The sequence below is a fragment of the Engraulis encrasicolus genome, chromosome 4, assembly GCF_034702125.1.
Source record: "Engraulis encrasicolus isolate BLACKSEA-1 chromosome 4, IST_EnEncr_1.0, whole genome shotgun sequence".
Taxonomy (NCBI): Eukaryota; Metazoa; Chordata; class Actinopteri; order Clupeiformes; family Engraulidae; genus Engraulis; species Engraulis encrasicolus.
In genome coordinates, this window is record NC_085860.1 from 54,182,583 (window position 1) to 54,188,966 (window position 6,384).

The following is a 6,384-nucleotide window of genomic DNA, read 5'->3' on the forward strand; positions in this document are numbered from 1 at the left end:
ACTTTCAAGATGGCTGAATCCAAGATGGCTGAATTGTTTGGCCCATAACTTCTGACTGGGTGGATGGATTTTTTCCAAGATTTCTTTTAGCTTTGTGTTCTCAATAGTACTTTGTTTCATCTCTGCCCCAAAAGGCAAGCCCGCTTCCAGCATTTTCTGTGAGAATGCAATCTAGTTATTATTATAAAGAGGTTTTGTCTTTTGTGCTTTATTACCGCCAAGAAGGTAATGTTTTCGGTCGTTACCTCCGCCAAGGAGGTAATGTTTTCGGTCGTGTTGGTTTGTCTGTTTGTCTGTCTGTTTTGTCTGTTTGTCTGTCAGCAGGATAACTCAAAAACTTTTGTACAGACTTGTGTACAGACTTTGTGGAGTTGTTAGTAATGGCTCAAGGAACAAGTGATTACATGGTGGTTATCCAGAGCACGAACCGGAACCAGGACCTTTTAAAAGATTCTTCACCTTTGCTGGCCTATAGCCAATATCTAGATGCCCCTAGTGACCAGAAATTGAATTGCGGGTCTCCACAAAAAGAAGGCAGAAAGATTTGGTGTGTAACATAGTCAAATGCTCTATCAAGCAGCTTCCTGCGCTCTATGAGTGCTTCTTGTTATTGATTAGGACAGTAGGCCTACGAGAGGGACAGGAAATGAGTGGGGAGAGAGAATTGGGGAAGGATTGGCAAATGACCCGGGCTGGAATCGAACCCGGGTCCCCAGAACAGTGGCCTCAGTGTTGGCCTCTACCGTTAGGCCATGGTGAGGCCATTATCACCTCCGCCAAGGAGGTAATGTTTTCGGTCGCGTTGGTTTGTCCGTTTGTTTGTCTGTCTGTCTGTCTGTCAGCAGCATAACTCAAAAACCAATCATCAGATTTGGACGAAACTTTGTGGGTTTGTTGATAATGACCTAAGGAACAAGTGGTTAAATTCTAGTGGTGATCTGAATCAGGAACCGGAACCAGGACTTTTATTAAGATTCTGTCTGCAGGGTCACTCAAAAACAAATAAACTGATTTGGACGAAACTTTGTGGAGTTGTTGTTAGTAATGACCTAAGGAACAAGTGATTAAATTCTGGTGATGATCCGGATCACGAACCGGAACCAGGACTTTTCAAAAGATTCTTCACTATCTAGACGCCCCAGAGTGACCAGAAATTGAATTGTGGAGACTCCACAAAAAACAAGGCAGAAAGACTTAGGGTGTAACACAGTCAAATGTATCAAACAGCTTCCTTGGCGGAGGTCTGCGCTCTCTGAGTGCTTCTAGTTGTTATTATTAGGGGCCAAGCAGCGAAGCTGGCAGAGGCCCCTACTGTTTTAGCTGGTATTCTTATTATGTCACCTTTCCTCTCCTTAGCAAGTCTATGGCAGCCCATAGAACCGTACGTAGGAAAATGCTGTAAATCGGCACACACATTCGGGCCCGGCTCAGCATTACCCACAGCAATTTATAGGTCCCCAGCCCCAACGCTCTAGCGCCACCAACAGGTCAAAGTTGCAGGTACATTTCTGCTTGTAACTTTTGAACCGCTTGGCCAATTTTCATAAACTTGGTATCCCTGGAATCCTTGGGCCAAGACAAATCCAACGACCATATGACGTCATTTTCCGCCAGGATAGTTTTCCCGCCATTTTGAATTTTGTAAAATTCAATAAAAATGCTATTTTTCCCGCAATTTTTGACCAATTCGCCCGAAACTTGGTATATAGTATCTCTGGACTGAGCTACACATGGGGTCTCAAGGAATATTAGATATCTTGTATCGTTTTGCCGTGACAGCCAATCAAAATTGTCGTAAAAGTGGTGAAACAGGAAGTGAGGTCATATCTCAGCAACCGTTTGTTGAATTAGGTTGGGATTTTGTACACACATAGTAGTCCATCCCATGACCTACTGAAAAAGATTCAGACCCCCAGCTCAAACTCTGTAGCGCCACCAACAGGTAAAAATTTTAGCTACATTTTTGCCTGTAGCTTTTAAACCATATGCATGATGTAAAATATATTATTATCACTAGAATCCTTGGGCCAAGCCGAATCCAACGCACTATATGACTTTATGTCAACGCAGAAGGGAAATTCTGCTATTTTGAATTTTGTAAAATTCAATAAAATGCTACTTCTCACACAATTTTTGTCAGAATGACCTGCAAAAAGGTACACATCATCTGCAGAATGATAGGCATTAGGGTAGCCAAAGATTTTTTGATACCTCTTATCATTTGGAGGTGACAGCCAATCAAAATTGTTGTAAAAGTGGCAAAACAGGAAGTGAGGTCCTATCTCAGCAAACGTTTGTCAGATTTTTTTAGCTATTTTTTGCATTCACATAAACTTGGTTCATGTGAGCACACTCCCCTCCAAGGAATGCACACCAACATTGGCGAGATTTGGACCAAAGGGGGCGCTGCAGTTCCTTCTGTTGCCGTGGCGACTTTGGCAAGTTTACTGCTTGGCCCCGCATTGCTGCTTGCAGCTATATTTATTATTATTATTATTATTATTCGTAGAAGTATTAGTACTATTGTTGTTGTTGCTATGCATCTTTGTGTTATTATAATGTCTTTTGAAATATCATTAGGTCTACTTCAATCTGGGCAGTCATGGGTGAGCGGTTAGGGCGTCAGACTTGCATCCCAGAGGTTGCCGGTTTGACTCCCGACCCGCCAGGTTGGTGGGGGGAGTAATCAACCAGTGCTCTCCCCCATCCTCCTCCATGACTGAGGTACCCTGAGCATGGTACCGTCCCACCGCACTGCTCCCCATGGGGCGCCACTGAGGGCTGCCCCCTTGTACGGGTGTGTGCTGTGGAGTGCTGTGTCACAATGACACATGGGAGTTGGAGTTTCCCAATGGGCTTTCACTTTCACTTCATAATGTCTTTTGAAATATCATTAGGTCTACTTCAAGCTCTTGTGGTCTACATAGCCCACACAGCATCCCACTCACCATGTTTCACAGTTCTGTTCTGAGGGCACGCGTTCCCCTTCATCATAACGTGTTCCGTTGACATAGCAACCGCAGTCTTCCACACACTTCATCTTGTCCTCGTCAAAGTACGTCCCATCAGCACAGCTGGGGAAGCAACCTGGGGAGATTTGGTAAAGTGAAAAAAAAAAATAAGTCCGCGACACTGCTTGTCTTTTTGTATATTTAATCGAGCAACGTTTCGACCTTCAGGTCTTCATCAGGCAAAGTATTGACACTTTGCCTGATGAAGACCTGAAGGTCGAAACGTTGCTCGATTAAATATACAAAAAGACAAGCAGTGTCGCGGACTTATTTTTTCACTTGGATTTACTCTCATTGTCCTGCACCTGGCCCATCGGGTGGGATGTGCACACATCTACTCCTCTGAACTAGATATTTGGTAAGGGGACACGTGTTCACAATAGAGTACCTTTGCTCATCGCAGTAGAGTATAGTAGAGCAGTGTTTCCCAACCAGGGGTACGTGTACCACTAGGGGTACGCGAGTAAACTGCAGGGGGTACTTGGAAACATGTAATTTTATCAAATACATGTAGCTCAGTTACATTGGGATAGAGAAACTTGACTTAGGGGGTACTCATGGCACAACGAAAAGGCTTGGGGGGTACACAAGACAAAAAAGGTTGGGAAACACTGTTGTAGAGTATAATTTATTAATCCCGAGGGCAATTAAAGTGTTCAGTAGCATAGCAATAGCATAGCAAGCATAAATGCGGAATACACAAGACATTACTCACGTAATTTCATATACTATATTAACCATATAGCACACATAGGCTACTGTACATTTAGCCAGAGGCAGATCTCTCTCACACATACACATACACAGACACACACACTCACACAGACACACACACACACACACTCACACACACACACACACACACACACACACACACACACACACACTCACACACACACACACACACACACTAGCATGCAGAATTATGATAGTTGGGTAGATGTGGGGAAATATTAGCAGCAGTGCAACGGATTGTCAACTTAGAAATGAAGAGTTTATTTGCAAAACTGTGTATCTCCATTTTGTTGAATGTTGGGAAGTTGTTTTTTGAAAGGCCGAAACATTGCAAGGTCGAAACTCCAATCATGCCATTGAATGAATAAACAGAAAAAAAGAACTTAACCCCTTAGCGCAGCACTATGGCTCTCTGTAATGTCACAGCAATGTTATGATGTAGTTAAGCATGTTCAGCAAGTGAATAGGGTCGCCGGCGATCCCTGCTGCAGTAAGAGTCTACAGAAGAAAAAGTCCAACGGAGTGTGCGGCTTATAAATATATACGTACCTTCGATGGGCGGGATGTTTTCATTGCAGAGTCCCGATGGGTCTCTGCAGGTCTTGTTGCAGAAGGTCTGGGTGCTCAAGTTGGGCTGGTAGTGCCACTCACATTCATGCTCCTTCTGATTGTAGTAGTCACAAAATATGGCTGCAAGGGGACACAAAAACATACAGTACACTCAGTGACCATCTTTACATGTTTTTAATTCAGAATTAATCATTCAGAATGAAATAGGTCTGTCGAGTTTACATTTTGCTTTTATTTCATTCCAAAAAAGCGTTTACATGATGTTTTCAAAGCGGAATTAAGTTTTATTGAGTTAATTCTGAATTAAACGCCTCATGTAAACAAGTCCAGTGTTGAGCTTTTTCACCTTTATTGTTGAGACAGGACAGTGAGAGTGACAGGAAAAATGGGATGAGAGAGATGGGGGAAGGAATTGAAGAGAGAGATGGGGTGAGAGAGATGGGGGAAGGAATTGAAGAGAGAGATGGGGTGAGAGAGATGGGGGAAGGAATTGAAGAGAGAGATGGGGTGAGAGAGATGGGGGAAGGAATTGAAGAGGACTTCAGGCGGGAATTGAATCCAGGTCCCTGGTGTAATGGTATGGTGCCCTAGCCAATACGCTCTAATGCAAGATTAGGGTCCTAGTTTTAAAATAAACGTACAACTTTTTTCATGTTTGTATGTGCTTCGGAGGCTGAGATACTTTTTTTTATAGGCTGAGGGCACATTTTCCCAAGAAGGGCTTAGGCATTCAGCAGGCATTTTTTTTGCAGGTGCCTTGGGCTAAAATGGGTTAAAACCAGCAACACACTTTAAAACAGTCAATTTACATCCCCGCCTCCTCAAAACACTTAATATTTCCGTCCCTGCTGGGTTTCGGCAACAGAGGACAAAAAAAAAAAAAAGATAAAATAGAATAAATATGTTAACTATACAACATTCAGCAGCCGATTTTTTTTGCAGGTGCCTTAGGCTTAAAGTGATACTGTCCCATTTTTTTAAAATAATCTTATTTTACACCTCCCTTTGAGTTAAATAATAGGATTTTACCATTATCCTATACTTTCAACCGTTCTCTGGGTATGGCAGTGCAAATTTTACCTCCAAGCTATCAGTTAACATTGAGTCCTATGAGACCAGTTAGCCGCCAGCTGGTCTCATAGAACTCAATGTTAACTGCTAGCTTGGTGGTAAGATTCACCCTGCCATACAGTACCCAGAGAACGGTTGAAAGTACAGGACAACTGTAAAACCCTATTATTTACCTCAAGGGGAGGTGTAAAATAAGCTTATTTCCAAAAATGGGACAATATCACTTTAAATGGGTTAAAGGGGGGCACACTCACGGCATATTTTGGGGGTCCTCCAGGCCACGGCAGCGCCCTCCTCTCGGCACCTGTGGGCGTAGATGGCCACGGCTGTGCAGAAACAGTCGCAGTCGTCCCCTGTGTCACACGCGCACGAGTCTCGCACACACGCCTCGTAAAACGGGGCCGGGTCCACCTAGGACAAGACACACAGGGCACAGGACGGGCCTTGAACTTGTGCTGAATGAGTTTGAGTTTCAACAGGCAGGACAAAAGCCAATCTAGGAAACTCATTTACGAAATGCACTAAGTAAAACTAAAAATACTAGATTCGCCTTGCCTTACCTAGAATGTCCTATACCTAAATGTCAGCTTTCTAGTTAACTCATCTACACACACGCACACACAGACACACAGACAGACACACACACACACAGACACACACACACACACACACACACACACACAAGTACAACAACAGCTTAATGCTGTAACAAATGGTAAGAATGACACACTTCTGACCTCAGTGTTTAACATCTTGTTTCAAATAGCGTTAATTTAGGTAACTCTTTACTTGACGCTAGTGTTCTAGGTGTGACATGACAGTGTAGCGTTGTAAAGCAGTCATGGACATCATGATAAACATGTCCATGTCATAAATATGTCATGACTGCTGCCATTAAACTGAAAAATAATAACTGTGAGTCGCTTTGGATAAAAGCAACGGCTAAATGTAATGTAATGACACGGGAGTAGATTTTCACTCCTGTCCCAATCCTGGG